Below are 9,728 nucleotides of genomic sequence, written 5' to 3'. Positions count from 1 at the left end.
ATGTTCTTATTCTGGTGTGACTGCTCCTGAATTTCATTTTGTACTGTGTACGCATCATTTACTATGCGCTTACATCATCACAATGAAGAATAATATATATATATATATATATTTACGTGCGACTGAACTTAAAGTGAACTTTAAGCTGCCTACGTACCCTTTTTATAACATAGGGATCAAGTCATAACGTAGTTCAACTTTTTTTTTTTTGCCATTCACCTTTTAATCTCTTGTGGGCTAGGAGCACCATGCAGTTTAGGCTCTTGTGATAAGGAGCTTTACATATTTAACAACTCTTATTTTCAACAAGAATTTGTTCATCTCCTTCGTTTGTAGGATTGGTGAAGATAATAAATCTTGGTTTCACAGTCAAGGAACCTTCTGTATTTATGTCAACAGACAACTTCCTCTTCATGGGTGACGGGACACGACTGTGAATCTTATTGTCATCATTTTCTTCACGAAATAGTTTTGCCTTCAAAGATTTCATCTCTCTTTGTTGTTGATCATTTGCCATCTTTAGACGATCAAAAGCAGATGTTGAAGGTCGATCTTTCTTCGATGTGGAGATACTCAGCCTTTTGAAAGCTGAAGTTCGAGTGTAAATAAACGTTGGACATTGTTTTTCTTCTTCTTTCGTGGCCATACTCAATCTTTGAAAGACTGAAGATCGAGTAGTTGAAGGCTTGATACGATCAAAGACAGAAGTCTTTTGATTAATTTCATTTGAATTTTTGACTTCTTTAGAAGATCCATAATTGTTGTCGACTTCTACTATGCTGGCAGCATGACATGCAGTGACTTCAAGTATTTCTTCTGGATGATCCTCAAGAAAACTTCTTGGGAGGAATTCTGCCAAAGTTATCGACCGTCGAAGTTGGAGGAAGTCCTCATCTTTTCCTTTTATGGGCTTAGGATTCCACATCTTCTTGTTCCTTCTTCCTTTCTTTTTATGGGAGATGCTTCCTTTTGCATACTTTTGATGGAATCGCGACTCCTTTTGAATGGAATTTGGTTGTCTCCCTTTTTGACGAGTGACTGTTATCCATCCTTCGCCATCATCTTTACCATCCGCTTCTTTATTTTGGGAGTTTATCATCGCGATCATTTGTTGGAATAGAACTAAGTATAGGTGCAGAAGTCCCAAATTGAATCAAGCTTTTTCTTTGATCATCAAGTTGTGTTAATGGCAGAACATTTGAAGTCATCTCGATCGCAACATGATTCGTCTGAGCTACTTCATCAATATCTAGCTCGATCTTCTTTTCACGAGCCAACTTTAGAATTAGCTCTTTCAACACGAAACACTTTTCAACAGGGTGACTAATGACCCAATGATACTTGCAGTAGTCAGGATCATCTACTTTTCCTGCTTGTTCTGGTCGTTTGCATTCTGGCAGCTGAATAAGTTGGTTCTCTAGCAGCTGCTCTAACATGTCTGCAACATTAGAGTCAGAAAATGGATAAACTTTTCCCTGTCTTTCTTTAAGAGTTGACTGTCGCTTTTCATCGTCATCATACTTTCTTTCAATTTTTGTTTCTTTTCTTTTAGAGAAAGATTTCAAAGGAGTTGCATGAACAACCATAGACTCTTTTATGACATTATTTGCAATCTTTTTAGTGTCATCAAGTTCATTCTTGTCACTCCTCGATTTTGGAATCAAGAAATCTTTTGCTCCTCTATTGGCGATACTCAATTCCATATCATGGGCACGAGTCGCCAACTCTTCGAATGTGCGAGGTTTTATTCCCTGCAAAATATAAAGAAGTCCCTAATGCATGCCTTGGGTGCACATCTCCACTGCAGTCAATTCGGTGAGTCGATCCTTACAGTCAAGACTCAGAGCTCTCCATCGATTGATGTAGTGGATGACTAGCTCTCCCTTTTGTTGTCTTGTGTTTGTCAACTCCATCATGCTGACGATACGTCGGGTGCTGTAGAAACGGTTGAGAAAGTCTCTCTCAAGTTGCTCCCAATTATCAATGGATTCAGGCTCCAGATTGATGTACCAATCGAAGGCATTTCCTTTGAGAGTTCAAACGAACTGTTTGTCCAATAAATCTCCTCGCGTACCAGCAGTTTCACATGTTTCGATGAAGTGAGCAACATGTTGTTTTGGGTTGCCTTTTCCATCAAACTGTGGGAACTTGGGAGGTTGGTATCCATTCGGCATTCTGAGATTGTCGATCCTCTTCGTATATGGTTTGGAGTACAAAGAGAAAGTTTGAGCAAGTCCACTATATTTAGTTTTGATGGAGTTTGCAATCATCTCCTGTAATTGTTGAACAGACAACGATACAATTGAGGTCGAATTTTGTGGTTGACTTTCTTGCATAACTACCTTCCCTTTGTCAGTATTCTTGACAGTATGTTTATGACTTGATTCAGCAGCATCACGACTTTCAATGTGATTCTTTAGAAATGCAATCTCATAATCCCTTTCTTCAACCACCTTCATGAGCATGTTCACCTTCTTTTCAAGCTCCGCCATTCTATTTTCACTTGTATCCACGTTAGTTACCATAACTGACATTATATTTGTGTGAGGCATTTCCTCACTTGAGGATTTAAAGGACGAGTAGTGTTCGTTAATCGCAGGATTTTCTTTGATTACAATCCACCTTTTGGTGGCTTGGAGATTTGCTCCCAAATATTCTTTGCAACTTCAAAAGGTGGCGTATCTTCAAATGATTGAATCTTCCTTGAGCGGCTATGAGTGTTTGGTCGCTTGCCGATGTCGCTGAGAGCTTTGGAAGTGTTGCCTTGAGATGTCATGATTTTCTTTGGATGTTCTTCAAAAAGAGAGAGATGAAAGGTAGAGATGGTCCCACTGGGCGTGCCAAATTGTTCACATGAGATTTCAGGAGAAATTTAATTCGTGGAATCAAACTTTGTATTGATTTATGTATTATGGATACAATCTCTAATATTTACTCCTTTGATTCTTTCTCTCTAATACAAAAAATAAAATTTAGAACTTCGTGGTCTTCGATCTTCAAGAAGTTGTAATTACAAGTCAATTCGAGCTTCAATCTTCTGGAATTCAAGGAAAGTTGATCTTCCAAGTCTTCGATCTTTCAGAAGGATGATTTCGAGGTTGATGATAACTTGCACGTCTTGAGAGTCTTCAGAAGTTTTTGTCTTCAATTCTTCAGAGCTTCGATTCTTCTTTAAAAAAAAAAAAAAAGAAGAACTCTTCAAAATGAATGAGAAGGTCTCTATTTATAGAGAATCTCAATGGGCTTTAGGTGGGCTTGGGCCCATTTGCTTGTTGGGCGGGCTTAGGCCTGGACCCATATGCTTGTTGGGTTTGGGCTTGGGCCCATATGCTTGTTGGGCTTGAGCTTGGGCCTATTTTCTTGACAGGCTTGGGCTCGAACCCATTTGCTCGGTGGGTTTGGGCTTGGATCCATTTTCTTGGTGGGCTCGAACTCGGGCCCACTTATTTGCGCAAGTTCGGGTGCATTATTTCTTTGGTCCAATTTTTTTTAGGGGCTTGAACTAGGTTGGATATGAGAAAACTTGACTATCGAAATCCAATCAAATTATAATTATCTCAATTTTGCTGTGATGACGTGACATGATTTAATTGGCAAAAATTTCCTGTTCAACAATATGATTTAATATGTAAAGACATTTTATGGTAATGATATTAAATACAAAGATATTTTGGTGTACTGGTATGTTTAAGACTTCAACCTTAAATAGCTAATTAATTTCTACCACAATTAATTCTCGGCAAAGTTCCACCATTTTCCTTCATTTTACTTCTCAAAGATATTGTGATGGATACGCACTCTACTACTAATTACATGTTAACACGAGAATGTTCCTTGTGTAATTTCGTGAAATACAGTTCCAGTTTATTGACTTATGTACTTCAATATACTTGTATAACTGCACATAATTAGTTGGTTGTATATTACACTTCATGTATACCTTGTATTCAGTTTTTGATAGATACGAATATATACGTTTACTTTTATAAGGGTATATTGTGCATATATTATGATATTTGTCAATTTTCATGGGTTACATGAATCTAATATATGTGATGATATACCTATGTATGTTACATAGTTACATTGGAGTATATATGAGTTTATATCTATTATATATATTCATGCAAAAAGTGGATTTTAACGATTCAAACATTACCTCTAAAGTATATATGAGTTTATTTCTATTATATACAATCTTATTTCAAATATATAGGAAGGTTATTTCAGATGTATTTAAAACAAGTACATATTTAAGATTATTATATAATATATACTTCACATTTTAATTCTCTCATTTTCATTGAGATATATATTTAACATACTTTTTCGTACATATATACATATTTTGTTATTATGAAAATATATACTTCGTTAAAGCATAAACATAAGCATCTTCAATAACAAAATCCATATATATTTGAGACTAAAACTATTAAACTAAAATGAAAATAAACAACTAATATACTTGGTATTGTAGCACATGTAACTTTCATGAGCATGTGATTGTTAAATGGAATCTGCTATTGAAGCCCATCTTATGAGAACGAAGAAAGAAGCCATTAATTAATGAGGAAAAAAAAAGAAAGAGTGCGAAGGGAAAAAAAAATAATGGAGACGGTAGTTGTCACGCTCCTCCCAAACTCCCTTCTCTAAGTCTAAGAGATGGCGTGGAGTTAATAAATACCGTTCCTCTCAACATACCTACTGACCCTAACTAAACTTTATCTTTAACTTAAGCACCAAAAACATTTTAATGTCCACATATGTAATAAAATCAAACCAAACTTACTATCAAAATCTAAGAATTTTACTTAAAATAACATAGTATTAAGTAGACACAACTAAGGTTACGACCTAAAGCAAAGCCACGGATGACTCATACTCATCTCTCCCAGCCCTTTAAAATAACATATACATATAGACAAAAATGCACGTACATAGTGTATGACATAGAACAACAGAAACTAGCACTCGACAACAAACTAGTAGTAGTAGGTCAGACTTTGGAATCATGATCTTTACATGGAAAGTGAGAAAATATATTGAAAATCTGAGCTAAAAAGCTCAATAAATAACTAGCTTTAAAAACAAACACATGTTATATAAATCTCTAAGTAAGAAACATAGCAAAGCCGTAAATAAAGTTTTTAAACTTTTCTCTTTCTCTCTATACCCTTAATCTAATCTCGGGAATGGTGGAATTAAATCGATATCGTAACCCTAATACGTATAAACCTTGACTCTTATAGTAGAATGGAATCGACGCTATTACTCTTGCTCTGAGATGGGTCACTAGACATCTAATAAAAAGGTCCTCATCTCAATATAACAGATCTCAAGATAACTCGGGTATAAAATAGACATGTTTATAAACTCAAACTTTTAAATAACTTAAACTTTAAATATGCTTTGGTAAATCATAACTCATGCATAAATACTTGGAAACTTGGCTTTAAATTCTTACTTTTCACTTGCTTAGTATTATTTTGCTTTTAAACTCAAACTTAGCTAAATATAAGAACTTAATAAAATCATTAAACTTAAAGCTTATGCTTTTTAATTAGTTCTCATGCTTAACTCAAACTCGTGTTTTATAAACCGTTTGATGAATCTGTAAGCAAAATATACTTAAATAACTCAAAGCATGCTCAAAATATTTTAGCTTGAAAACTATGTTAATAAGCATTTAAACATCACTCACAAATTTGAGCTAACTCTTTTAGGTCTATAAATTTGTCCAATCTTTTTTTGTTTCAAAATAAGAGAATTTAATCTTGAATTAACCTTCTTAATCCTAAAATAGTCCAAACTTGACTTAAAATTACTAAAACATAAAAAGTGACCTAAACCTAAAACCTCGCGATGTGACTTGTTGCGCCCGCATCTCACATGTCGCCTAGCTATGTGTGTAGGCTATGCCTTGCATCTGCTTAACGCCTCAATTTATCATTTCATGCACACAATTCATGCACACACTTCATGCACAACCTCCCCAATGATCAGCTAACACTCATCAGCACAACCTCACTGCCTAGACTTCATGTAGAATCCATATTCATGATTCAACATCCAAATATCATAACTAAAACTCCACTCATCAAATTAAGAAACTTCCTTTTACATAGTTTCTTAGAATCCTCTTAACTATCTTACATCAACATTTCAGCTTCAAATTCTTGTATCAATCTATAAAACATAAAAAGTCGAGTAGACATTTTGTTAAAAATAAAATTAGTCATATTAATACTATTTATAACGTTACAATGTAAGTAGTTTAAAAACATACTGCATTAGAAAAACATACCGCATCAGTAATAATGTTTGTATCCTTACTCACGATTTCGCGCATGTGTCTCATGACATAATATCCACATTCAATAGTACCTACTTGTAAAGGACACTATAACACAAAACCAAATAACAATGCATATTAGATTATGTGCTCAATTAAATTGTAGATAGTTTTATAAATATATTTACCTTTATCGCTTTCCAAAATGTTGTTTTTTTGGTATTTAATTTTCAAATTCTACTAAGATTGAAAAATCGTCAAGGCCCTACATTTCCCAAAGTATAGTATATTAAGCATTTGGTTATAAGAAAAAAGCTGACAGACAGACGTCTTCTAAAGCTGTAACAAAGAAGAAAATAATTTCCCAATGAATCTCAACTAATGTACCATGTAGCAGCACAATATTAATAAGGACAACAGTATATGGCAAGGTGATAATTAGCTAAGACATCATTTAATAACATAATATATAAGCATAAGGTATCAACTATATCAAAATATATAAATATTAGTTTGTAATTTTTCATTTTTCCAACATCAATATTGTACATGTTCTCAATCTCAACATTTAGACTAAAACACGGTCAGCTAGGCCAAAATTGGGAAAACTTACTTTGACTCATAAATCACTTAGCCAACTTTACAAATATGAAATACAAATTTTCCCTTCGTAACTTGAGGTCCTAAGATGACTATCCTGATGTGAAAGCATATTTGTAGGACTAAGACCTTTATCCTTGATGGTTAATTTATCGAGTAAGTTACTTCCAATTGTAGAGATACAACAGTCAGTGAAGTGTGTAGCTTGGCTGTGAAATATAACCAAATGCTTAATTTGGTTCGATTAACATTGTTAAGAAGCTAAGGGCTAGTTAAAAATGGAACAAACCAATATTTTAGAATCAAGCAAACCTTTTCCCATAGCAACAGTTAGTACACTTTTCTTGTCCTACATTGAAACCACAGAAATTAACTTTCTTTTAGGATAAGAATTTCATTGATTGAATAAAATATCCAAGGATATTCATAGTTACAAAAAAGCCAATGTTAAAGGGGAGCATAAATGATATTTTCAATTAGTAGCGAAGAAAGAAAATTAGAAAAACCTTTTCCATAACACATCAATTAGGCCAACAAAAGTGGTAAGATTTGGTAAATTCCCAGATTCTAACATCTTATTGCAAAATGCTACAACATCATCTAATTTTTTGCATTTTACAATCTTTATATCAAGACACCAAAACTGAAGGCATTTGGAGGAACACCAAAACGGTGACTGCAAAAAGAAAATCGTGGAGATAGGGGGCGGCTTACCGTGGGTTGCACGCAAAAAAGAACAACGGTGGAGGTAGGACCGACATTTGACGTTCGAGGGGTGGGGGCCGCAGTTGTGAATATCGGATGATAAATAAATGGGTGAAGAAAACGAGTGGGTGGGTGAAGAAAAGGGTGGATGGGTGAAGATCGAGAACGGGTTCGTGCGGGCGACTGAAGTTCGTGGAGAGAGCTGCTCGCTCACCGACACTGGAGAAGAAGCTGGAGATAATAGCAGAGTGAAAAATTCTGAGGGGTGTGGGGAGTGCCTTTTGCCGAAAAGAAAAGGGGGAGAAGAGGGGTTTGTGAGGACCTCCGGCATTTGTGATGATGAGAACGTACTGTGCCGATCGACGTAGATAGAGAGCAGTAGGGAGAGGCGGTAGACGTGGAGATGATGGAGGCGTGGGTGAGAGTTTTTGGAAAAGAAGGGGGAGATTAAAGGGTTGGAGAGAAAGTTTTAATAAAATAATTTATTTTAAATTTTTTTATTAAAATAATTTTTAATAAGTTTATTTAAATAAATTTATTTAATGAAAGTAATACTTTTTATTTTTATATTTTCTGTACTTTACATTTCCAAGACATTTTTAAATAAAATTGTTAACTATCCTTGACGTTATTTCCAAGTCTAGTAAATGTTAATGATACTTGACGTGAAAAAAAACGTCAAGTAAACTCTGCACACTATACTTGACATTATAATACTGTCAAGTAAAATCTGCACTATACTTGACGCTAAAAAACCGTCAAGTAAAATCTATACTATACTTGAACCGTCATGTAAAATCTATACTATACTTGACGAGAAACAAAACATCAAGTACAAGTTAACGTAAAATAATTTGAAAATTTTGTCTTCTTCAAACTATACCTAACGTGTTTTTTGCGTCAAGTAAATGTTCGATATACTTGACACGAATAAAGCGTCAAGTAAACTTTCCCTTATACTTAATGCGAAAAAAACGTCAAGTAAAAGGTAACGTAAAATAGTTCAACAATTTTCGTGAAAACTCTGCTTTTTTGAGACTATACTTGACGTTTTTTCTTTAAAACGGTCAATACTTGACATTTTTTAATAAAAACGTCAAGTATGTAAAAGTAGCTAGTGTCAAGTAAAGTAGATTTTGTAGTAGTATCGGATGAAAAACCTTTGTCACCTTTTGCTTGCCAAAATCTAAATGAATGCATGAGAGGTCACCTGTATTCCACTCATCTAGGCACTAACTCAATATCTAAGACTTGGCTACATTCACTTGAACGCATAACACCTTACTTAACTCGCATAAGACCCAACGTCATGACTTGACCCATGCCTTCATACTTAGCTTGTCTTGTCACTTAGCATCATAATGCCTAGTGCTTGCATTCATTCTGCCACGGGGAGGTTCTTTAGCTCACTTTGAATTCATGGACACTCCTTTGGCCGCATAGGCATGCTTTGGTTGCATAGCACTTGGTTTACATAACCTTCAATACTCATGCCGTTTAGCCTCATTTTTGTTGCCTAGGACACCATGTTTGGCCTCAACAACTTTGTTTTCTTGACATCGTCTTAGCTACATAGCATCTCTTTGCTAGCCTATTATGAGACTCGTATCTGAATAGAAGGGTCATTTTGGAAATAAGAGTGAGTAGAGGATTTTGGTACAACACTCTAAAAATAGATCAACGTGCTGTCCATGAACCGACTCAAATATCAAAACTTCAATTGTACAAAACCAATAGCCATAACATTAATAGGATCACTCCCCAAATCAATATCCACTTGCAATCTAATAATCAAGTATTTTTTATTTGCTTTAATCTCCTATCTTCATTGTGCAGTATCGTAACTCATAGGTTAAAGAAGGGACACACCGAAACTTCCACAAATCTAAATATATCACCACAAATGCTTTTTTGAGAAAACCCTTTTTCTCTCAACACACAACTTTGTTGCACATTTGTCACACTTTTGTCTTTAACCACAACAATACCACATAGCCCCAAGCTAATATTTTTTAGGTAAAAAACATCATCACAACAAAACAACCAACTCCATCAATTTATATGTATTAATAACCAACTTGAGAATATATCGAAACAACTCCAACCAACATAATATCTTTATTAATGC

At 34.7% G+C, this 9,728-nt stretch overlaps 1 long non-coding RNA gene across 2 annotated transcripts; it reads right to left on the bottom strand.

The window, feature by feature from the left end:
• Positions 1-5,648: 5,648 nt before the first annotated feature.
• LOC103495064 (uncharacterized) lies at positions 5,649-8,055 on the bottom strand. Of its 2 annotated transcripts, XR_538769.3 has the most exons (4): positions 7,610-8,055; positions 6,484-6,560; positions 6,308-6,403; positions 5,649-6,189 (listed from the first exon to the last, which is right to left on the bottom strand). It is a non-coding gene; the product is annotated as an uncharacterized LOC103495064 (long non-coding RNA). The 2 variants fall into 2 exon arrangements; XR_538768.3 differs by having other exon boundaries at positions 6,080-6,403.
• Positions 8,056-9,728: the final 1,673 nt, after the last annotated feature.

Source organism: Cucumis melo, chromosome 10 (genome assembly GCF_025177605.1).
Source record: "Cucumis melo cultivar AY chromosome 10, USDA_Cmelo_AY_1.0, whole genome shotgun sequence".
Classification (NCBI taxonomy): Eukaryota; Viridiplantae; Streptophyta; class Magnoliopsida; order Cucurbitales; family Cucurbitaceae; genus Cucumis; species Cucumis melo.
The sequence above is the reverse complement of the archived record's forward strand: the minus strand, read 5'-3'. Positions and strand labels throughout refer to the sequence as shown.